The following is a 26,083-nucleotide window of genomic DNA, read 5'->3' on the forward strand; positions in this document are numbered from 1 at the left end:
GTCTCAATCATTATATCTGTAAATAATTCATATTAAAATAAATTAGTGTAAGCATGCAAAGAAAACAACTAGTGTGACTCCTGTATATTTTATTCTTCCTTAGGCTATTTTCTTTTCAAGATTGTTTTAGCAATTAAAGGATTTTTCATTTGCATAGACATTTTAGATTTAAATTATCACTTTCTACAATATGAGCTGTTGTTTTGTTCTTTGGATTGGTATTGGATAGCTCTGATCAAAATTACAACTTAACTGTATTGATTCTTTCATCACACGAATATAGTATATCTCTCCATTTATGTAAATATAATTTAAATTTTCTCAGAAATGTTTAGTAGCTTTTAATGTACACCTCATGCTAAATTTATTCATATATATTATAAGTTTTGCTGATATAAATCATATTTTGGTTTTCATTTCTCAAATTTTTCTGCTTATATGTAGAAATACAACTGCTGTGTGTACAATGATACATCTTTTCATCATAAGTTTAATTAATAGTTCCTGTAGTTTTTTTGTTCTATTTCTTAAGATTTTTCTTTATAAGTAGCCATTCATGTGAAAATTAAAATAGTTTTAATTCTGCTTAAAAAAAAGAATGAAGGAAGTGACCATAAGTGATTAAAGCATCATTCGGAAACCAAGGGCAGAAAGCAGAATTCATTGTAATGAGTTACTAATACACATGCAATGAAGAAATCAGGATTTAAATGATGATTTTAATTACTGAATGATTATATAAATTTTCCTTTTGCATTTTGGGATTTTGGAATGAAAAAGGAAGAGTACCTGGAAGCTCTGAACTGTAATTAAGCTGTTTGGATAACTGGAAGGATTATAAAAGCCCTTATCTTTTATTTGGTGCCTGTGTGGCTCTGAGCTGTAATGCCATTTATCTAGTTATTTTCTTATAGGTATTAACTAGCCTCAGTCCCTTACATTGGCAAATTACATCTACTAGCCTTTACCATTAAAAGATATATAGCTCTGCCTTCTTATGTTAATCTATGCTAACAGTGTTTTCTTTTCAGCTCCTCTAGGCTCTGCCATTGAAGGATTGATAGCTCCTTTCAATTTGTATTAACTTTAACAAAGTTTTCTTTTCTGCTTTGAACTTACTATTAACACTATTTTCTTGTCTGTTTTGAATTTACTATCTGAAATGACTTCATCTCCCCTTGCTAGAACTCCTAAGAACCTCAAATCTCCTTTTTTGGGGAGACAGATTTTGGCCATTAGGCTGTCTGCTCTCCTACTACATATGTAGTAATAAACGCTTTCTCTCTTTGAAACCCTGGTGTCTTGGGAATTGGTTATTGAGCATATTGGGCAGAAGAATCCGTGGCCTTTTTCTGGTGACAATTTGGTGACTCTGCCAGGATGAATGCCCCAATCTCTGGAGCCTCAGCAGAGCAGGTGATCCAGGTAACTGAGCCTTTGGTGGTTACTGGACTGAATTTAGTCTAGAGGCTCAGCCACCAGAGTTTCTCTGTTTTATCAGCACTACAGAGACTTTTGGTGCCTTAAGAAAGTTTCAAAGAGAGAAACCATTTCCAGTTTCAGGTAAGGACATCTGACTGGGTAAGTGGATCATCAGTGTAAAAGTAGATTGGGGATTAAATAGTAGGTTCAGCTCCCCTTGATGTAGGTCAGGGTATTAATTCCAGAAACTCTGACCTTCTAAACATTCTGATTTTGGGTATCATACTGTACAGGTTTTATGACTGGATGAGTGGATTATCAGGGTAAAAGTGGGTCAGGGAGTAAATAGGAGGTTTGAGTCCCCTTGACCTAGTGTGAAGGGTCCCACTTCCAGAATAATCCCCTTTGTGCTAACCCCTACACCTGCTGATTTTGAGCACTGTAATGTACAGGATTTAGAGCCCTGACCTAATGCAACAATTAACTAGTATTTAATGGAATTAAATAGGCCTGTTTAAGTGTTAGCCATCATATGACCTAGGTATTTGTTAATTGCTAAATTGGTTTAATAAGTGTTTTATATCTGTTTAATTGTTAACTGATGTATTTGGTGTGTGTTTTGTCCAGGGTTTGAGTAGAATATGTTGATTATACACCTAATAATGAGTAAATCCCACAATTAACTGGTATTTAATAAAGTTAAGCAAGTATGTTTAAACGTTAGCCAGTGTGTTACCTGGATATAGTAAAAGTTGATGGTTGTTTAATTGTTAATTGATGTGTTAAATATTTTATATCTGTTAGCTGGTATGTTCAGTGTAGTTGTTAATTGGTATGTTCCTCCATTTGTATTTGTCTAATGTTCATAGGTGGTTACTGAATATAGAAGTTCTTTTAAAAAGGAAACCTTTAGGCTATATTGAAAATTAAAGAGATTTTGATTATGAGTTCATAAAATGTTTTATATCTGTAACATAAGTCTCAAGTCTCAGAAAAAGAGCTTTAAAAGGGACTTTTTGGCTCAGGGACCCTTCAGCTTCATTTGCCAGAACCAGATGTGGCAGTAAGATGAACGACTATCAGATATGCCAGCACAGCACCCACAAAAAGCAAATGAAGCAAAACCAGATTTGATAAACAGGCATGCAGTCGAGGCCTATTCCTGCTTGATAACCCTCCCTTACTGGTATAGTTTTTCCTTTAAAAACACAGCTCTCAGAAAAACTGTTGGAGCCATTTTCTTTCCATTCACTGGCAGGTTTCACTGGTTCCAACCTGCTTTCTTCCACCTGTTTTCTCCCTTCAATAAATTTGTTAAATTGTAACTCACTGTCCTGTTTGAATTCCTTAATTATTCAGACCCAACATAACAGTGCTGAAACCGAGGAAAAAGAGTTTTGACTGAGACTTGAGTCTCCCAACCCCCCAGGGCAATGGGACAGCCTTCTAGTCAAGTCTATTCAGAAACCCCACTGAGGCTTGAGTTTTACATCCCATTTGGTGACAGAACAGCTTTCCAGTTGATTCCATTCCCCAAACTCCATGGTTGTTCAAGTTCCCATGCACTCAATGGCTTGAGTCCATCAGCTCAAATTATCCTGACATGATGCTTCCTCACAACCATGGCTCTCAAACATCAACAACTAATTCAGCCCCAGGTAAGTGATACCTTTCTGCCCATGTTCTCCCATCCAGGAGTTTTGTCTAGTATTCTGGTGACACCTCAGCCTACCCCAGCATGGTGCCCCAGCCCACTTTAACACAGCATCCTGGCTTTACACTCTTAAATGACCTCATCTCCCCTTGTTAGACTATTTATGTACCTCAAATCCTGTTTGTTTGGGGACATAGATTTTGGGTCATTAGGCTGTCTGCTCTCCTGCTACATGTGTAGTAATAAACTTTTCCTCTCTTTGAAACCCCAGTGTCTCTGGAATTGGTTAATGAGCATGCTGGGTGAAGATTTCATGGCTTTTGTCCTGTAATACTGTGAATTGGACTGCATAGTATACCCTGCTGGGTAGGCAGAATTCAGCACACAAGAAAAACCTGGAGGATAATCTTCTTATGTAGGAATAAAATCACAGATTTATCAATTATCAGTAGAATTATTGAATTCCCTTGACCATGGCAGTCTTGCTTTGCAGAGTTGTTATCTCTGTGTGGAGCTTCCTTGTGTTCTATTACCTTTGATACACTTAATGAATGCAATGCCTGTCCAAACATTGTCTCCTGTGTGAGGATAAATTCTAAAAGCCCTGTCACTTCCTCCATTTTGATAGCAATTCACTGCACATAGCATGTACATGTCAGGATAGAAGTTAAAGGTCAAAGAATATAAAACTCTCCTCCCTTCCTCACTCCAAATCCTACAAGAGTCTATTGAACCCTGTTGTAGCCAAATCTCATGGAACTCTGTTAAACTTTATAAGCTGTCCTTTTGATATGCCCCTTCTCCTTTCTCTCTTACTTATATGAGCTATTGATAACCAACACAGGAGATAAATAAACTAGCTTCAGGTTTTCTAAAAAACAGGAGATCATTAGATGTACTCATCTGTGCAATCATAACTGAGGCCTGTTCTTTCTTTGTTAATAAAACTAGGCAGGTCAAAGAAAATCTTAAAATTTTAAAAGAAAATGTAAAAATAATCTTAAAAGCCTCAAATGCTAATTATGGGAACAAATCATGGCTATCTTCATTTCTCTCCTATTTTACTTCACCACTAAAATCATTTTTTGTATCTCTTATAATACCATAACTAATATTGCTTTCATTTCTTTTCTTTGGCCCTGGTCTCTTACAGCTCCTCTCCCAGTTCATACACTGAGTTGCCCAGTCAATACCTCAAGAATATGTGAATGATGTGTCCCAATACAAAAAGGAGGAGAAACAACTTTTTCTCTTGTCCAATGGCATCTCCACTCACCCCCCAATTCTTTCCCTTTAGGATGCCACATTTATGCCAGAAGCAGTTACAGAAAATGAACCATCACCCCATTTCCCCTATTTCCAAAAATACCAGAATGTTAATCCTGGGGGACAGGACTCCTTTCCCCCAGAATGTAACCTACCCCTGGCAAATATTTCAAAAAGTCTCTATAACCCCAAACCATGCCAACCTGGTGTGTCCTTCACCATCAGTCAGCTGCCCTCTGGCCATAACCTCCCATTATTCAGCCTCCACTCTCTTGCAAATACATTCTTGTGTAAATTCCCCTTACTCACTATATACCCTCTGGCATTTAAAACCCAGCATGCCTAAGGCACCATTTAAATTTTAAACTTTACCAGTGGAAAGCTATCAATTCCTAACCTAGCCCCCTATTTATGAAAACTAGCCAATAGAGATCTGCCTTGTCATTGCCTCCCAATTCCCTAAACCTAGTCTTTAAAAAGCTTATACCCCACAATCTCAGGGCAGCCATTTCTCACTCTGGAAATGTTGCTCAGATGGCTCTGTTTCTCCCTGAAATAAATCTTTGTCTCAAATTCCTTTGTCTCACCTCATTCCTGGTGAGTTTGTCTTTCACTCACATGCCATAAAATGTATATAATTCAGTAACTTTCACACATTTACAAAGCTACACAACATCATACAGAAAAGTTTTCTTTTTTTTTTTACTTATTCAGATCTCTAGATTCTTAGGGAAATATAGCTTAATATTTTTAACTCTATGGAGAAGAACAATAGTTAATATTGTAAATATATCATGTCCCTTTTATAAAGTATTATTTATTTTTCAAAGGTATACTTCCATTCAAAGGAATATAGCAATTTTTAAACCTAGCAATGATTATGCCAAAGTCTTATCTGTAGAGGATATGAGTTAGCATGTTGTGACTGCCTCCTTAATATATCCTTGTGCCCTAATGTGATTGTTTGAAGGGATTTACATACCCTAGAAAAGTCATGTTTTAATCTCAATCAATCTTGTGAGGGCAACAGTTTCTTCCAATCCCTATTAAGTACTATAGGTTGGAAAATTTATTAGATTATCTCCATGGAGACATGACTCAGCCAATTTTTGGTATTAAACTTGATTAGATAGAGAGGTGTCTCCACCCATTGTAAGTCAGTCTTGATTAGTTTATGGAATCTTATAAAAGAGGAGACATTTTGGAGAGAGTCCCTTTTGAGAATGAGGAGAGAGCCACAGAACAACAACAGAATGATGAGAGAACCACAGAGTCCACCAGCCAGTCACCTTTGGAGATGAAAAATGAAATGCCTCCTGGGGAACTTCATGAAGCTAGCGGCCCAGAGAAGAAGCTAATAGATGTCATGCTCATCATGATCCTTTCCACTTGAGAGAGAAACTCTGAACTCCATTGGCCTTCTTTAATCAAGATATCTTTCCCTGGATGCCTTAGATTAGACATTTCTATAGAATTGCTTCAATTTGGACATTTTCATGGTCTTAGAACTGTAAACTTGTAATTTATTAAATGCCCATTTTAAAGAACCATTCCATTTCTGATATATTGCATTCTGGCAGCTAGAAAACTAGAACACCTTGGCTCTATGAATATGACTAGCAACCGTCTTTGAAGATTACTCTTTTCCAAAGTGTATGTCATCCCAACTCTGAAAAATCAAGACTTCCAAAGTCTTGATATACAAATTTCTCAGGTTAAATAAACTTAGAACAGTGAAGAAAGAAGCCCATAGAGGTGATTTACTTGTGTTGCACAACTTCAGGCTGTACTTAAACAATTCCCAATTATTTTCAGTATGTTCCAATTTGAGGAGTACTTTTGGTGAACGATTTGAAAGCATTGTTGAAAGGAAGGTAGATATATTTGAAACTGAATGTATGATCCATTGTTGGGGTAAAGTATGAACAACAAGATTGCCCTTTCAAAGAGAGTGATCAAAAATATTTCATGTTTTCCCAAGTGAGTGGGCATTTCTGAAGAACAAATGGAAGATAGCAAGGCCTTTTAACCCTTAGCTGTAAAGATACTAAAAAATGCACAAATGCTTTGGGGAAAGCCTTTAAGATAGAAATAAAGGTGGTTTACTCATGATTTTCTCCACACTAGAGAATTTCTCAAATCTGTGTAACACAACAAGTACAGGCAAAGAAGTGAACCCTTCAATAATGGAGATAATAATTAAAATAAGTAAAATTTAGGATTCTGATTCTGAAAATGCCTCTGTGATATATCTTTTCAAACTCTGAAACTTAGAATTCTAATAATATGGAGGAGCCCTAGAGGTAAGAGGATGTGAGGGTGGGGTAGAGAAGAGATTTTGTTTTAAGGAAGGATATTAGAAAGTAATATGGATAGCTACTGTCCAAGTCTGTTTATGAGATTTGACATTTTACCTTATTCTCACATTATTATAGCAGAAATGTATTTTTAGTCAAAACTCATGTTTCTACCTTGAGTAAATGTGTGTATAGTACACACCTCAGGAAAAATGAATAGAAAAATTTTAGTTAACCACTTTACAATTTATGTCATTTAAGACTAGGGTCTGTATTTCATGTTCAATAAAAATTTAAACACTTTCTTGATGTGCCAATATAACCATTGATCTTGATGCCTCAGTGTCTTAATATATTGAGCTTTAATTAGCTTATGTAGAGATTTAAATAATCCATTGATGATTTCATTTTATTTTACATACAAGGATGTAAGAAGTCCATTGGATGTAAAAGATTTTTGAATCTACTAGCCATTAATCTTTATTCTTTTCATCCATTGTATTTTACACTCCACCTAAAATCCCCATCATATTCCATGCTAACTGTAACACATACAGATTTTTGCAAAGAGGCAGTGAAACAAAATTTCTGCTGCATCTGTCCAGGCATGCCCAGGCCCATCTGCATAGTGAGACAAAATGTCTACTTTCCATATAAAATGAATCAGCTAAGAGACAGAACTTATAGCACTAACTCTGTCCATTGCCATGATAACTCCCACCTTGAAAATTCTGCTTATCAACATCTCTGTCCCTTCCTATGGTAACTCATGCCCTGCTTGGTAGCCTATATAATATAGGAAGAAAGGATATTCAGGGCTCAGACTTTGGACAGAAGTCCTCTGAGTCTGCTGCAGCATTAAAAAATGTAACATAGGGTAACAAAATGTAGCATAGACTTTCAAAATGTTATTTCCACTTTAGCATTTCTTTATAAAGATTACATAGACTTACCATATGACCCAGGAGTCATGCAATTAGGTATTTACACAAGTTAATTGAAAATATTTCCATGCAAAAATCTGTACAAATGTTCATGGTAGATTTATTTGTAATCACAAAGAACTAGAAGTAATCTAGTCTCCTTTGATAGGAGAAGGTTACAGAAACTGGGGTATATTCATATAATGGAATCTATTCAGCAATAAACAGGAACAAGCTACTGAAGTGCAGAAAACATGGATGAATCTTAAATACATTTTACACAGTGAGCCACACTTCAGAGACTGATTATTATACAATTGCATTCAAAATACATTCTAGGAAAGGCAAAATATGGGGATGAAAGCATGTTTTTACACATTCTTGAGAGTACACAAATTCACAAATTCATTTTAGGAAGGAAATACAGCAGTAATACTGGGGCCACTCTTATGAACTACCTCATTTCCCCCTTTGATGATATTATTCATCACATTTTATTTTATAGATGTAGCACCATTTTCACTTGTAGGGACTAATCCATATTTATGACAGCTTGAGAGATGCAGGCCTCTGAGATAAGTAGGTGGGAGGCAATTTCTGTCTACTAAGACTTCTATAGTTTGATTTACACTTTTTAGTAGGCAAGGGAGGAGGCAGGGGAGAATAGGATATAAATGAAGCAGCATTAAAACAGTTTCAATCAGAGGTTTCAATCTTCCAAAGGTTGAGAACTACCCTCTGAACAGGTTCTTGGGGTCCCAGCTGTTCCAGGTCTGAACTGGGACATGGGCTAGGTTTCTTATGCAATTGGCAACTTTCTCTATTACCTTTCCTTGATCATCTAACTGCAGGCAGCAGTAGTAAGGTTTGAATTTTCCACATACTCCTCCTTTATTTGCTAACAGGTAGTCAAGAACCAATCAGTTTTGATAGATGGCTTTCTAAATTTGGTTTACTGCTATGCCAACAGATTTTTTATTAGTTCTACTACTGCCTGGAGCCAAATGATGTGGTTTAACATGTAAATTGGGGCACAATATCCCCATGACCCGTTTTCTGCCCATGTTTCTGGACCATAATCCTGAATGATGCACTCAGGGGGCCACACATTTTCTTTCAAGTTCCCTATTTGTATGGTTTTTTTTTTGGGACCCAGTTATTTTCTGATTATAGACTGGGTATCCTAGTAGTCTCCTTGCTTTAAGTGGATCAGGAACAGAGAAGGGCAGATAGATCCTAACACACAAAGTCCTGTCAACCCTGCAGGTAATTCAGAACAGGCTGCCCTGCCACAGATCCAGTACAATTCTTCAGGGGCTTTCCACATGTCTGGGGCTGAAATGTCTGTCCAGAAACTTTTTAGGTGGGGAAAGAGACTAGTGGTGACAGGTTGGGAGCTATATGTTTTTCATCTAATCATCACCATAAAGTGGCATTTTTACTCTAATTATAATACTGTTGTCCTAGACAGATGAGGTTCCCAACTGGGACCAGGAAGCTGTTTCTCCATCTAGCTATGCAGTTTTTTCCAATAATGTGACTTGTCAGGTCCCATCTGCAAAATCTGGGCTGGGATGCACGTACATTTACTTTTTCTGTTGGCATTATTTCTCTCACTTCCCATGGCTATTGGCCCCCTGTATTTGTTTCTCTGTAGACATAACAGGAGGAAACATTTAAGGAGGGGACTACTTGTTATGCTAGTTGAAAGAACAAATGTTGAGTGTTTAGGGAATGGCTGAGGCATTTTCTTGTGTTTCCTTATGGAAGTAATGGAATACCTGGGATTTTTTCTCAATTGTAAGATTTTATGGTTCTTTTTCTATAAAGGGTGGGGAGCCAATGATGGCCTTAGGGGACCACCTTACTCTGAAGAGCATCTGGACTTCTCTTCCCCACTGGGCATCATGAATATTTGAAATGGTAAGATTAGCAAGATTGCAGTGAACTGTCCTGCAACTAAGGGTGTTTGGTGTTACTTGCAGGAGGGTACCTCGGGGGTTTTTCATTTGGAATAGTACACAGCAACTGGTGGTACTTAAAGCTTCCTGTATGTGGTAGTTAGATTCAGTTGTCAACTTGGCCAGGTGAAAGCACCTAGTTCTGTTGCTGTGGACATGAGCCAATGGTAGGTGAATCTCATCTGTTGCTAATTACATCCGCAGTCGGCTAGGAGGCGTGTCTGCTGCAATGAGTGACGTTTAACTTAATTGGCTTGTGCTTAAATGAGAGAACGCAATGTAGCACAGCCTAGCAGCTTGGCATTCCTCATCTCAGCACTTGCAGCTCAGCCCGGGCCCTTGGAGATGGAGAAGGAAATCACCCCGGGCAAAGCTGTTGGAACCCAGGGGCCTGGAGAGAAGACCAGCAGAGACCATCCTGTGCCTTCCACGTAAGAAAGAACCTCAGTGGAAAGTTAGCTGCCTTTCCTCTGAAGAACCAACAAAATAAATCCCCTTTTATTAAAAGCCAATCCATCTCTGGTGTGTTGCATTCCGGCAGCTAGCAAACTAGAACACTGTAGGAGGGTAGCTCAGGGGCTTCCTATTCATTTTACCATACAGCATGTAGCAGGGCCTACAGCAGGACAGGCGTGAGAAGTATTAAAGAGTAGAAACACTGCTTGCTGTTTTTTTTTTTGAACAATGGCTCTGCTTACTAGTACTTCTTTTCTACTTTCTAGGAATTTTAATTCTATCACAGTTTCTTGTTTGGGCTTGTGAGGGTCATGGCAAATGTAGTAATGGTCTTCAAGGGTCACAAATCAGGTATGGGTTTGGATTGTTGGCGCAGAAGCCCTTGGGGATAACTTGGGAAGTTTAATAGGTGTGGAATAGCAGGGTGGCAATGGAAGTGCCTTTGATCTGGCTAGTGTGGATGCACTCATGGCAGGAGTTTGTGATGGTGATCCTGAAAGAACAAAGGGAAAGGACAAGAAATATTAGGGACAAAAAACAGCATCCTACAATCAATATAGGAAAGGAGGAGTTACCTAGTTATTGATGATGTCACCAAATTAAAGTAAAATTAGTTTTTGGGAAATAATGAAAATGGATTTATTCTTCAAGTGCTAAAATTGCTAGATGCATCACAAACATAAACACAAGGATAAAGAGTATGTAAGGCCTGGCCCAGTAGCCTCTGGCTGGAAGTCCCCCACCTGAACTAAAACCCATGAACATATGGGCACACAGCTGTTCAAACTCAGCCAATCAGGACCTGCCCTGACAAACAAAGGACACTCACTGCACATAGCCCATAGCTATGCCCACTGCACACGGCCCATAGTTATGTGACCCGGACAAGGCCCATAGCTATGCCCCCAGCCCTAAAGCATGCAAAACTCCTAACCTACCACAGGAGACCCTGTAATTATCATCAGGACCCCCACTAGCTAGCCTATATTTAACCCTGCCACCCCTAGGGGGGTGCAACTTCCCTGGCCCGCGCCCTGAGCACCTGGACCTGGGAACCTTGCCCTAAGACAATAAACTTTTTAAAACTCGGACTCAGTTTCTCTGATTTCTCAGTCAGCTACCATCTAAAACCTAACATTTTGGTACCAAAAATCTGGAAGGAGTTTCAGGGGCCCTCCCAGGGGAACTGATTCCTCCTTGCTGGATAGACCTGAGACCCCTCTGCCACCCATCATCTGGCCTGTTCTCCGACTGGACTTTTACTGACCTGTGCCTTCCAAGTTGGTGAGTCATCCCTTGCCCATAACTCAGTCTTGTCCCTGCCATCTGGAGGGACCTGTCCATAATCATGGCTGCATCAGGAGCCCTCTCCGACTGAGTCATCCTCCGGGGATGCTTGGAAGGCCTCTCAGTCTCCTGCCATTTCCAGGGATGTGGGGTGTGGAGACGTCCTCAATCCCACCCCTCCCTGCCAGTCCCCCAGAGGGGACCCCATTCCAATAGTCCAGCCATGCCTCGGGACACCATGACTTGGTCTGACTATTTCCAGACTTGACTTAAATTATGGCCAACCAGGAGTCTCACATGGACCCAAAAACCCCACTCAGATGTTTAATCCACAATCAGGCTAAATTGAACATATCCATAAAAATGAAACAGCTTATCTTCCTGTCTACCATAGCCTGGCCCCAGTATCTCCTCCCAAATGGGTCAGCCTGTCCACCCGAAGGCACCTTAGATTTCAAAGTCCTCTCTGCTCTGGACATGTTCCACCAACAAACCCACAAATGGTCGGAGGTCCCATACGTCCAGGCTTTCTGGTATCTGAGATCCCAGCCCAATTTATGCACTACTTGCAATATTGCTCAAGTTCTCCTTGTAGCAAAGGAACCCTCACCTGCCCTTTCCCTTACTCCTCCCCTGTCCTTGGCTTCTGCATTCTCCAATGAGCCAGAAGAGCTGGCCTCTCTGCCAGCCCCTCCTGCTAAAACCCCTCCTCCTCCCTATGCCCCAGAATCTCTCGCCTCTCCAGTCAGTTCGTAGACCTGGTCACATGACCCTCCAGGGCCACTTTCTGCTCAGGTGCCACCCTCCACACCCCTTAATTCCTAACCCAAATTTGCAGAAGCTGAAAGCACAGTCTGAGTGCCTCCCCAATCACATGACCCTCTGAAGCCATGTTGTTCTCTCTCATGTGACCCTCTGAAGCCATGCTGTCCTCTATCACATAATCCTCCAGCACCAACTTCTGCCCTGGCATCGTCACCTGCACTTCTCTGTCCCTTTCATAAAGTCACAGCAACTGAGGGTGTGGTCTGCATTCACATTTCATTTTCTCTCTCTGATCTGGCAGCTATTGAAAAATGCCTGGGTCCTACTCTGCAAATCCTATGGCATAGATTAAAGAATTCTGCCAACTAGCCTAGGCTTATGACCTTACCTGGCATGATGTTTATGTAATCCTGTTCTCTACTGTCACCCCTGGTGAGCACAGTCATATCATAGCTGTCTCTCATGGGCATGCAGATCAATTATACCTGTCCAACCCTGACATGCCAGTTGGTAAGGCTGCAGTTCTCATGGAAGAACCAAACTGGGATTATCAGGTGGGAGGGGCTGGCTGCAAGTGCCAGGACCTAATGGTTGAGTGTATATTAGCAGGATTAGAAAAGGCAGCCCAAAAAGTTGTTAATTATAAAAACTCCAGGAAGTTATCCAAGAAGCTTCAGAAAACCCCACAGTTTTTCTAAATCATCTTACTGAAGCTCTGATTCAGCACACTAGGCTAGACCCTGAATCTCAAACCGGAGCCACGGTCCTAGCCACCCACTTTATAACTCAGTCTGCCCCAGACATTAAAAAGAAATTTAAAAAGGCCGAGGAAAGCTCTCAAACCCCCATTCGTGACCTGGTGATCATGGTCTTTAAAGTCTTTAATAGCCGGGAGGCCACGGCCGAAGCCACCTGGCAGGCCCACTTCCACCAAAAAGTAAATTTAAAAGCCCAGGCCCTAGTAGCAGCCTCGAGGCTGGCAAAGCTTCAGCAACTGGGAAGAAGGAGTCCACCAAAAATGGCAAGGAGCACTCCACTAGGAGCATGTTTTAAATGCAGCCAGGAGGGACACTGGTCCCGCCAGTATCCACACACCAGGCCACCCACCAAGCCATGCCCAGAGTGTAAGTGGCACGAGCACTGGCGCAGTGTCTGCCCAAACTGGCAAACTGCCTCGCCCTTGGCACCTCAATGCAGAGTGCCAGCTAGCCAACTGGATGAGGCATCAGCGCTGGAACTCCTCAGCCTGATGGACTGATGCAGCCCAGACTCATTGACCCCTATCACCCTCGCTGAGCCCAGGATAATGCTACAGGTGGCGGTTAAGTCCATTTCCTTTTTGGTGGACACAGGGGCCACTTATTCAGTTTTGCCTTCTCATTCTGGTTTTAGCAGCCCCTCCCAGGTCTCGGTGGTTGGAATTGATGGCAAAACCTGCCAACCATGGCAAACACCGCTGCTGTCATGCAGCCTCAACCAAACCCCCTTTTCTCCCGCTTCCTCAATTTGCCCTCATGCCCACCTCTGCTACTAGGGCAAGACATTCTCCAAAAATTGGGATCCTCAGTCCAATTTAGCCCTCCTTCCCCTTCCCCGGGGGAGGGACTGTTCTTAGCAGCCCTCATCCCAGAAAAGGCTCTCTCTCTGCCGCTCCCACCAGACATGGTTGACCCTGAGGTCTGGGAAACTTCAAAACCTATAGTGGCCAACCATCATGCTCCAGTTATTATTAAACTCAAACAGTCTTCCTGTTTTCCATCATGGCCCCAGTTCCCAATCTCCAAAGCTCACCAGTTAGGACTAAAACTTATCATTGACTGACTATTGGAGTGCAAACTTCTTATTCCATTCAACTCTCCGTGCAACACCCCCATTTTACCGGTAAAGAAACCAAATGGGGACTACCATCTAGTCCAAGACCTCTGCCTTGTTAACAAAGCTGTAGTCCCCCTCCACCCCATTGTTTCTAATCCCTACACCCTACTATCACAGATTCCTCCCCAAACTACTCACTTCGCAGTCCTAGACCTCAAAGATGCCTTCTTCACCATTCTGTTACACCCGTACTCATTTTTCTATTTGCATTTACTTGTACAGATCCCCAAACTGACCTGTCCCAGCAACTCACTTGGACAGCCCTCCCCCAGGGATTCAGGGACAGCCCCAATATTTGGGGGCAGGCTCTTGCATCTGATTTACTCAGCTGTAGACTTCAACCGAGTGCTCTCTTGCAATATGTGGATGACCTACTCCTCTGCAGCCCTCCCTATCCCACTCTCAGCAACAAATGGCTACCCTCCTAAACTTATTAGGCCAAAAAGGGTATTGGGTTTCTCCTGCCAAAGCCCAAATAAGCCAAGCCTCAGTCTCTTACCTAGGGCTAACAATAACCCTTACCACCAAGCAAATCACTGTCAACCATCGTGAAGCCATTATGGCTCTGTAACCACCCACCATGGCTAATGAAATCCTATCCTTCCTCGGATTTATGGGATCCTCCCACCAATCGGTCCCCAACTTTGCACTCCTATCCAAGTTCCTTCATGCTGCAGCAAGGGAGATACTGACTGGGCCGCTCTCTCAACCAACCATTGTTCAGAAAGCATTCAGCTCTCTGGTTGTGGCATTAATGATGGCTCTACCATTGTCTTTATTGAAACCCCAGCACCCCTTTCACCTCTTTACAACCTAGAAACAGGGAATAGCTATTGGGGTCTTAGCACAGCCCCTAGGACCAAAGCACCAACCTGTAGCCTACTTGTCCAAACAACTAGACACCACAGTTAGGGGATGGCAACCATGTCTAAGTGCACTTTTGGTGGTGGCACACCTTCCAAAGAGGCACTTAAACTCACACTTGGCCAATCAATCTCTGTCTTCTCACCTCATCAGCTAGCTGATCTGCTTACACACAAATCCTTAAAACACCTAAGACCCTCATGCATCCAAACATTTAACCTCCTCTTCATAGAACACCCACCCATCAGCCTTTTAACCACACCACTACTTAACCCCACTACCCTCTTCCCAGACCTGCCTATGGCATGCCCTCCTATCCACTCCTGTGTAGAAGTGTTAAACAGCCTAGCCAAACCATGCACACATATTTCAGATCAGCCTCTGCTCCATACAGACCTCACCTTCTATATAGACGGCAGTGCCAACATCACAGCCAAGGAACAATGAATAGCTGCTTATGCTATTGTTACAGACTCTGCAATAATAGAAGCCAAGAAACTCCCCATAGGATATACCTCACAAAAAGCAGAACTGACGCACTCACCCATGCCCTTACTTTCTCAAAAAGAAAAAGGTAAACATTTACACAAACTCAAAATATGCCTTCCTTATTGCACACTGTCACTCAGCTATATGGAAAGAATGAGGCTTTCTCACCACAAGAGTATCTCCCATAATAAATGCTAGCCAAATCTCAGATTTGCTCTCAGCACTGCAACTACCAGCAGCAGTGGCAATTATTCATTGCCGAGGACATCAGGCAAAAACCTCCCAAGTATCAAAGAGTAATGTTAAAGCTGATGCAATAGCTTAAGTCTCTTACTACCTCACCCTCCCAACCTTCTACTATACTCTTCCTACAAACAAAAACACAACTGCACTGCACTGAATCTGAGAAAGAAAGCCTATTAAAAAGAGGAGGCACTGGGTGGGCCACAGTGGCTCAGCAGGTAAGAATGCTTGCCTGCCATGCCCAAGGACCTGGGTTCGATTCCTGGTGCCTGCCCATGTAAAAAAAAAAAAAGAGGAGGCACTATATCACAGGAAGGGTGGATCCTCCTCCAGGAAAAGATTGCTATTCCTCAGCTCCAACTATTACCTCTCATTACTGAAATCCACCAGTCCCTGCACATCAGGCCAAAGGCACTTCACTGCTTTCTCTATCCACTCTTTTCCTCCCCCCCTTCTACTACAGGCGATTAGGAGGGCACACAAGATCTGTCTTACCTGTTCTAAAACTACATCCCAAGGTGCCCTCTGACCAGGGCTACCCACTCACCATTTACGGGGTCACCTCCCTGGACAAGACTGGCAGCTAGACTTCACCCACATGCCCACTCACAAAATATTCTGCTACCTCTTAACCTTTGTGAATACCTTCTCAGGTTGGATTGAAGCCTTCTCCACTGCCAAGGAGATTGTGGAAACAGCCGCTTCCCTTCTACTCCAGGAAATTATTCCATGGTTCAGTCTACCCAACACCATCCAGTCCGACAATGGGCCAGCTTTCATCTCTTGCATTGTTCAGCGTGTAATGTGGTCGCTGGGGATCGTGTGGAAGCTCCACATCCCCTACCACCCACAATTGTCGGGAAAGGCAGAGTGGGCACACGGGATCATCAAAATCCACCAAACCAAACTAGCAGTTGAGATAAAACTTTCCTGGCCTGAACTTCTTCCCTTGGCACTAACTTGCATTTGTGCTGCCCCACAGGAGCCCACAGGCCTCAGCCCATTCAAACTCTTGTATGGTAGGCCATTTCTTCTCCCCAACCTCCCTACTAATCTACATCCCCTAGCAACGTACCTACCTTATCTCTCCCTACTAAGGGAATTGCTCTGGGAGTATGCGGACCGAGCCCTACTTTTTATAACAGGTAATTCTACACATCTGCCCAGCAAAACTTTACAGCCAGGTGACAGCTTCCTACTCCAGGAAGTAAAGCTGCAATCTTTACAACCTAGGTGGTCAGGCCCATATATAGTCGTACTAACCACCCCATACAGCAGCAAAACTCTTGGGACATAGCATGTGGATCCATCTGTCTCGTCTTCAGCTTTGCCCACCGACCTCATCAGACCGATGGAAGGCCACCACGCTATCCCCCACCTGAATTCACCTCACATGCCATCATGGGCTCCCACACAATTCTTCTCCTCACTCTTCTCCTCTTCACCATCCCTAAGCTTCACCGACCCAACATGCAGGTGTATGCCTGGAAATTGACCATAAAAGAAATTTGGGTCACAGGATCCACAGAACACTCTCAAATTATTGCCCAAGGTACTTGTCCAGTAGAAGGGTGTCAAAAGCCTATTTCAATTATCATTAATCAGGGTAAAAGGTGCCTCAATCTGGGAACAAAAAATGCACCTGCGCTATGCTTCCTTTATAAGCAGCAACAGGGCCACTGCCACGGATGGCTGGGAACATATGGAGGGTGTCCTTACTATTCCTGCAAAATAACCTTACCCTGGACAGGTAACAGATGCTATTGGGATAGCCAGTGCAGGGGGCCCATACTGCTACAAAACCTGGATTGTTCACTAACCCACCAACCCAACCAATCCCTGGAATTAAGAATAGCAGACCCATGGAATATCAGATGGGCAAAGGGTGAAGCAGCAGCAGTCTATAAAGATATCAGGTGGTCTCACCCACAGGGAAAATGGCTCAAGGTCCAAAGATATTGCCCTATAACCGCTGAACCAGTAGACACTCTGTTGGAAATCAAAGATATAATCCAGTAAGGCAAAACCCAGGTCCAGCAAATCTTGCAATCTGCCAAACACCAAACCCCTTCACCTGGAAAAATTTTTGGACTTAATTACAAGCACACTCAATACCACTCACATTTTTAATGCCTCTATCTGCTTCATTTGCGCCTCTCTTGAAAAGCCTCTCTGGGCAGCTGCCCCATTACCAAACACCCTTAATACCAGCATGCAAAATGGTCATGAACAGCAATTTCACTCCTTTCAAGTCCCTCTGCTCAAAAGCCACTCTTCCAGCTTCAGCATTTGTTATATTGCAGCACAATCAAACTCCATGTGTAACACAACTATAACAGTGGAAAAACACTCCATGTGGAAACACACTTCTTCTGGTGCAATGGGACCCTTACAAAAACCATAAACTCCTCCTCTCCCCTACCCTGCATTCCAGCATCTCTAGTTTCTCAGCTAAATCTCTATGGGGAAGCTGAGCTGTTGTCTCTTCTCCCTGATCCTCATAGCAGGTGGGAAATTTTTCTACCTGTACTTGTAGGATTGTCTCTTGCTTCTGCAGCTGCTGCCACAGGTGTAGGAGGGGACACATTAGGCCATAGCTTGATGGCCATAGCAGACCTTGAGGACAACCTAAATGCAACCATTGGTGCCTCAAAGGCATCCCTCGCCTCCCTTCAAAGGCACATCACCTCCTTAGCACAGGTAACCCTACAAAATCGAAGAGCACTTGACCTTTTAACAGCCGAAAAAGGTGGCACTTGTTTATTTCTGCAAGAGCAATGTTGTTACTACATCAACGAAAGTGGCTTAGTAGAGGAAAACCTCAACGTCTTGATGAAACTGCATAAAGAACTTAAAGGAAAGCAGGCTGTTGTCCAGTCATCCTCCTGTTGGAACTCCCCTGACATGGCTAACCCCAATGCTCACCCCATTTTTAGTTATCTGCCTACTGTTAATGCTTGCTCTTTTTGTTTTAAGGTTCCTACAAGAGCATCTCAAGGAACTCTCTCAGGTGACAGTCAATCAGATGCTGCTACACCCCTGTGCCCTCCTTCCAGTCCAAGCACCAGCCAGCTAAAACCCCCTACCCAAGGATGTCCCTTTCTGCAGGAATTAGCCAGAAAGACTACAATGCCCTATTGTATAAAAAAGGCTGGAATGTAAGGCCTGGCCCAGTAGACTTTGGCTGGAAGGCCCCTCCCTGAACTAAAACCTGTGAATACCTGGGCATACAGCTATTCAAACTCAGCCAATCAGGGCCTGCCCTGACAAACAAAGGACCCTCACTGCACACAGCCCATAGCTATGCCCACTGCACACGGCCCATAGTTATGACCCCTGGCCAAGGCCCTTAGCTATGCCTCGGCCCTAAAGCATGTGAAACACCTAAGCTTCCACAGGAGGCCACGTAGGCATTGTCAGCACCACTGCTAGGCAGCCTATATCTAGCCCCACTGCCCCTAGGTGGGTGCGACTTCCCCAGCCCGCACCCTGAGAACCCAGATCCGAGAACCTCACCTGAGGACAATAAACTTTTTAAAACTCGGACTCAGTTTCTCTGTCAGCTACCATCTAAAACCTGACAGAATGCTAAGCCACAAGAATGATAATCTATATCATTCATTTCATGAAAGACCAAGTTAACAAACAATTAGTAAAACAGTTCCTCAAGCTTCAGGCATATGTAAATCAGTTAGCCTTCGAGTGATTGAAGCAAGACTCAGAGTCAGAAGGTTTACTCAGGCTTCTACCATGCACACACCAGCCAGATCTGGAGTGGCTGGGGTAGGGCAGGTGGGTTCTTTATGCAGGGTGATACACAGCAGATTTTCTGTGTTAGTCTGGAACTTTCAAGACAGAGTTGAGCAATTTCCAGGTTTCAACCGGGAATGGTGGATCCAAGGGATGAACTCTGCAACTTTGAAAGCTGCAGGGGTTAAAAGGAGGACCATATAATGCCCTAACTAGATGGGTGTTAATGCCTGATTTTTCCAATCTTTTTTAAAGACTAGAGATCCTGGGGTAAACGAATGCACAGGGAGTGTTAATTGTAGTGGAAATCTTTCATTCACCCAGGTGTGCATTTGAGACAGGGCTTAGCTTAAGCTCTGGAGTTGCTTTCTTAAGGTCAATTCTCCAAATTGTGTAATATTTCCTTGGAGTTCTTCTATCAATGGTAGAGGCCATCTGAACAAAACTTCAAAAAGGGAGAATCTGGTTTGTTTTTTGTGACTGCATCTTACTCTTAACAAGGCTATAGGGAAAACATTAGTCCATTTTAGATTGGTTTCCTGACAAAGTTTCTTCAGATGTGATTTCAGAGTATGGTTCATTCACCCCAATTTTCCTGAACTCTACAGCCTATATGGTGTTTGTGACTCTAATTTGTGTGACAACACTAACATTGTTAGTGAAGGGTTTTGCTGAGATTTTGTATAATTTGGGCCACAAATTCTAGTCCATTGTCAGAGCCCAGGGAGCTTGGCAGATCATAATGTGGAATGATTTCTTTGCACAAGCACCACACTACTTCCTGTAATTTTACTGAGTGAGTTGGAGTGGCTTCCACCCATCCTCAGAAGGTACAGACTCCTAATAGTAAGTATTGGTATCCCTTTGCCTGGGGAAGCTCTGTAAAGTCCACCTTGATGTTGTCAAATGGCATTGGTCCTGTGACTTGAATTCCTGGCTGGGGTGGGGTGAGGGTGGAGTGGGTTTGGACCTTGTTGGGGGTTGTTTAAAGCACAAATAACACATTTAGCACAAACTTCTTGGGTAAATTGATGCAGCTGAAGAATGTAAAAATATTGTTGAAGAAACTGCTCAAGGGCTGTTTTACCATAATGACTATTTTGATGAACTTGTGAGACCACCACTGGGCTGAGTACTTTTGGGATTGCTAATCAACCATCCTTGAATTTCCACCATCCATTCAATAGTGCTTTCCTAGCCAGATAAATTCAGCCTCAGAATATTTTAACTGTAGACCTCTTATAGGTTCCAGTGAAACTACTGCTATTAAGGAGTAGTGGGGCCCCTTAAGGCTGCTGCCTTGGTTTCTTTATTAGGCACATGGCTCCCTTGGGCTCTATTGTGTTCCCTGACTGATGCCCAGGTCAGTGGATAATGGCAACCTTTGTGTGGGCCCAAACTGCTTCCAGGAGGGCCATGCTTTATTTTTTTTCCCCCAGCATTGATTAGTCCTCTTTCTTTGAATAGGGTCCTGTGCAGCTGAGCAGTGTTGAAGGCAAACCTTTTGTCAGTGTAGATGATGATGGAATTTGATCCTAACAGCAGGGCTCTGGTGACTGCTATGAGTTTGGCTTTTTGAGCTGAGGCAACTACCAGGAGAGGCCCAGATTCTATATTCAATTCCATGGTCACTACTGCCTATCCTGTTTTATGCATTCCATTGTGAACAAAACTGGTGCTATCCATGTAGTATTCTACACCAGGGTGTGAGAATGGCTGGGTCCTTTATGTCTGGTCTTCAGGAGAGCACTTCTTCCAAGATTTCTGTACATTTATGCTCAAGCAGGCCTTTTTCTGCTGGTAGGAGAGTACTGAGTTTAGGCTATGTACAGCCTCCAATTGTATGTTAATGCAGTCACATAAGAGGGCCTGATATTTCAGCAGCTGGGAGATGGAAAACCAATGATGTCCGTTTTGTTGAATAACTGCCTTAATTTGGTGTGGAATGCAAAGGCTCAATTGTTGGCCAAAGTTTAACTTTTCAGTGTTGTGGGTTAGGATGAAAGGAGTGGCTATGGCCCACAGAGAAAGAGGCCATCCTTTCGCTGCTAAATCTAACTGCTTCAGCAAATAAGCTACTGGGTCATTCCAAGAACCTAGTTTTTGGATGAATACCCCTGTGGTTGTTCCCTGTTGTTCATGAAACTACATGGTGAAAGGTCTTTCAGTGTCTGAGAAACCCAAGCTGGGGCTTGGGTGAGTTCCTATTTTAGAGTTTCAAAGGCTTTTTGTTGTTTGTCTCCCCAAGAAAGGGGTGAATTTCCAAATCCTCATATGGCCTCATACAGGTGACTGCAGCAAAGTTAGGGATCCATGTGCAACAGAATCCTGTGTCCCCTAGTAACTCACAGATTTATTGCCAAGAAGTGGGTGTAGGTATCTGACAAATAGCTTGTTTTCTTTCAGCTCCCAGGTGCCAGGTGCCTTGGGTGGTAAGAAATCTCAGAAATTTTATTTGTTTTTTGAAAATTTGAACATTTTTTTTCTAGAGACCTTGTAGCATCTTTGAGTCAAGTCGGCCAGGAGTGCCTTTGTACCTTCTAGACAGTCTTGTGAGGTTGGGTTGGCTAAAAGTAGATGATCCACATATTGGAACAAAACACTCTTATGCTTTTTGTCATGAAATTCTTGCCAGTACTCCCCTAGGGTTTGGCTACATATAGTGGGGGAATTCTTGAACCCTTGAGGCAGGTGTGTCCAGGTAAATTGTTTACTTCCAGTGTGTGGATGTTCCCATTCAAAGGCAAAAATGGATTTCCTGACCAGTGCCAGATGAATGCAGAAGAAAACATCTTTCAGGTTAAGGCCAGAGAAAAGTGATACTGTTGCAGGAATTAAGCTTAAGAGGACATATGGGTTTGGCACTATGGGATGTAAGGTTACTGTCACTTTTTGATAGCCCACAAATCTTGAACATGGTGGTAATCATTAATGATGGGTTTTCATACTGGTAGGAGAGGAGTGTTCCACAGGTACTGAGATTCATGTAGTATATCATGAACGAGTAAGTGTGTTTAAATCCCACCTGACCTCTCAAAGGACTGGATATTTTTTAAGATGCCCTGTGGCAAACCCCAGATGGAATTCCATGAGGATCAGAGGGATGGTCTTTGCCAGCCCTGGTGGATTGTTTTCTGCCCAAACAGAAAGATCAACTCCTGGCACCTATGAGTGATTGGGCCAGTTTTGGTCTTCTTTGGCAAGAAAGATGTGCCACTCTTCCATCTGGGGGGCTGTCAGAGTCACCATGACTTTTTCTCTGGGTGTTTTAGTGTCAGGAGACATTTTCTTACTTCATTGAAGTTTATTTGAGTCTGGAACTTTGTTAGGAGAGCTTGGCCCAATAGGTGTACTGGGTAATCAGGAAGGTAAAGAAATTGATGAGAAACTCCATGGGATCCGAGTAGATACTTATGGGCTATTAAGAAGGAATGTTGAGCCAAGAGACCAGTGGCTCAAACAATGGTGGCTTGCCTGTTTATTTTTGGCCCAATTTGTTGCATGCCACAAAAATGTCCTGCAACTGTGTCTACCATAAAGTTCATCTTTCAGCTCCTTACAGTCATCATGACCATGAGCTCCCTGGGGCCAAGTGTGAAGGGCCTGGTCTGTCTCAGTATGAATTGTCCTTAAGGCCTGCTAGACCTCTGAAATAAATATTTCTGGGTTCTCCATGACTAGTGGAGTCTTTGTCCATTTTCTCCCATTGTTTTCTGTGGCATTCTATTTTCTAGTGTCCCACTTCCTTACAGTTAGCACTCTGGTTTCTTCCAGTGGAGCTGCTCTCCTGCATTCCTTACATGGCCCTCAGTAAGTGGGTATTTTATCTCCTGGCTTTGGTTGCTTGAAGGTTTTCAGTTTTGAAAATTGGGGCTTCCAATTGCCCTGGGTGAATGCCACAGCAAGCAGGTCAGCCTTGTTCTTTAGTTGATGGTCTGCTTCTCTCTGTGCCTCCTGGTCTCAGTTCATGTAGACTTTTGTAGCTACCTCAAGGAGCTGGAATATATTCATTCCAGAACACAATTCAAATTTTTCAGCTTTTTCTGGATGTCAGAATGGGCTTGCCTGATAAATGCAGGATTAACTGGTCTTTGGTTTTCTGGCACCTCAGGTTCAAAAGGCTTCACAGAGGTGCTCATGGAACTGGCTAGGGGCTTCATCTGATTTTTGCAGAACTTCAGTGGTTTTTGACATATTATTTTTCTGGCCCCCCTTTTCATGCCTTTAATGAGTACTTCTTGGTAGAGATTTAAGCTGTTTCAGCCAGCTTTGGTGTTTGGGTCCCACTATGGATCAGAATCTGGGAAGGAGATTTGAGCATATTGAAATATGTTCATAATCCCTGCAGGAACATTTTCTCCCAACAACTTCAGAGAAGCTTGTGAAATCCATCTCTACTCTTCTGCATTGAAGAGGGTGGTGAAGAGTTGATGACAATCTTACCATATTGGCTAATGGGTCCGTGTAATTGACTTGAGTAAGTTGATCATAACTTGTGGCTTCTCAGTGTAGGAGGTATTGTGGTTTTTCCAAATTCAACCACTGCCAGCCTTTTTCAACCACTAAACATGGATCCGTGGCTGGTCAGTGGTTGAAAAAAGCTGGTAGACAAACAGTGGTTGACCTCCCTGCAACGGAGAGCCTGGATCATAATAAATTTAATGTTAGGTTTCTCATAGGGGAAGTTGCAGAGCTCCTGAGGTACTGCAGGTTTTTTCAACTTGGGATCAAAGTTCCAAGTTTGTGGGATTTCTGGAGGAGATTCAGGTGGACTGGGATTGGGAGAGATAGGGAGCAATAGTGAAGAGCAGATGGAGTTCCTGATGAGGTGGAGCCTCCAGTAGAGGGCATTGGGTGAGCTGACAGCACTTCTGGAACATAGCTGTGCTTAGAGTCAGGGTTCAGGAAACCAGATCCGAGTAGAAGTAAGGCAGGCATAAGGTGGGCAGCAGGGAAGACTGGAAGATCCCAGGGTTGAGGATTTAAGAAGGTGGGGGTAAGGAGTCTATGTTGGCAGTGGGGAGGGCAGCCCCTCTGCCCCTTTATGGTAGCAGCCTGAGGGTAGGAAGAGGATTTTCTTTGTCAGCAGAGGGGAGCTATCTGGGGTCAAGAGTTTAGTGGCAGCTTGAGCTAATTGTTTTGCAGCAACTTCTCCAGAGGTGGAAAGCCCAGGCCAGCATGGGCTACCAGGACTTTTGCATGGCTTTCAATGCAACCTTTTAGCTATGCTGTGAATTCTGAACAAGTTGGAGCCAGGAGCCAATAAATGGGAATTGATCAGGGTGGCCTGGCTGTCCTGTGATAACTTGCCAGATGGCTTGGATCAGTTGGTTGTTGAATGATCCATTAGATGGCCATCCAACTGCAAAAGTGGGCCAGTCCAATTGGCAAAATTTGCACAACTCTTGAGATTTAAGCTTCACTCCATAGTCTCCAGTAAATCCTGCTTCAAAATTCTTAAGGAAGCAGGCTAAGGGAGTTCTGCTCTCAGTATCAGCCATAGTGATCCTTCCAGGGCACCAGACAACAAACAAAAAAGCAAGACAACAATCACTTCATTCATCTTTTACTGCTTCCCATGTGGGAATTTAGGGCCCTCTTTTCATGAGGTGGGTTGGCATAGACCCCCAACCAGGAATCTCTTTTTGAGAGGGCCTCACTGTGAGCCACATGTGGACCCACATAACTGCAGATTAGGACACAATTTGCTTTATGGGTAACACAGTGTCAAAGCCTCAGGACAGAGCCACATCTTATTCAAACACTTTCACACACCAAGCACTTGACAATATGATAAGTTTTGTTGCCTCCCAAGGCCAGAGTGTATCTAAGTACCAGGGGTTGTTTCTCCTTTGGCCACTCTTCTGTCCAAAGATTACTCAGTCTGGTTTAGGATTTGATCAGTCTCCTTTTCTGCCTGTTAGTCCCTATACCTGATTGAATGACTATTCTTACCACTCTGGTGGACAGGGCTCCAGTCCAGTTCTCAGGTCTCTTGAGGTCAGTCTCAAGTCTGGGGAAGATGGTGTCCTCTTCCAACTAGATAATCCTAAATTAGAAGAGGTTCTGTGGTACACCTTGGGATGGTCAATATTGAACCATGGCTCAGGCCAACCCAGAGATGAGGAGGGGACACAAGGGTGTCTCTCTCTTGGGTTTCAGAGTTTCCCAGCCAATGCACCAGAAATGAAGTAGGGACAAACTCTGAACACCACATAAGAAAACATCAAAACCTACGAGAAGGGGACAAGCTTTATTTTTATTGCTATGGCAGACTCAGAAGACTTCTGTCCAAAGCCTGAGCCCTGAAGATCCTTTGTTTCTAGATTATATAGGCTAGCAAGCAGGGCAGGAGTTACAAGGGGAATGGACAGGGACAGCACTTAGCAGAACTTGCAGGGCAGGAGTTATCATGGGAATGGACAGAGGTCTTGCTATAAACTCTGGCTCTAAGCTGATTTCTTTTATATGGAAAATAGGCATTTCAGCTTGCTATGCAGGACATGCTTCCTGGGCATGCCTGGACATGACTAGGCAAACACAGCAGAAACTCTGCTTGACTACCTCTTCTAGAAAGTATGTTTTTGCACATTCTTGAGAGTGCACAAATTCATAAAGTCATTTTAGTAAGGAAATACAACAATAATACTGGGGCCATTCATGAACTATCACAGCTATATGAATAATTTTATAATATCCCAATTTTGACACTTAATCTATAGATCCTAAAATATTTACCATCTGGCATTTTATAAAAAAGGTTTTCTAATCCTTGGTTTTATAGATTTTCTTAAGTTTTTGTGATTTCTTTCAGCAGACTGACCTCAAATA

The 26,083-nt window shown here is 42.8% G+C and overlaps 1 long non-coding RNA gene across 1 annotated transcript in view; it reads right to left on the reverse strand.

The window, feature by feature from the left end:
* The window catches only part of LOC143679167 (uncharacterized), a 43,689-nt gene extending 28,448 nt beyond the window's left edge, over positions 1-15,241 (reverse strand). Inside the window, exon 1 of the long non-coding RNA XR_013173575.1 lies at positions 15,172-15,241. This is a non-coding gene — a long non-coding RNA (uncharacterized LOC143679167). The remainder of the gene's footprint in view (positions 1-15,171) is intronic.
* Positions 15,242-26,083: the final 10,842 nt, after the last annotated feature.

Source organism: Tamandua tetradactyla, chromosome 4, assembly GCF_023851605.1.
Source record: "Tamandua tetradactyla isolate mTamTet1 chromosome 4, mTamTet1.pri, whole genome shotgun sequence".
NCBI classification, from domain to species: domain Eukaryota; kingdom Metazoa; phylum Chordata; class Mammalia; order Pilosa; family Myrmecophagidae; genus Tamandua; species Tamandua tetradactyla.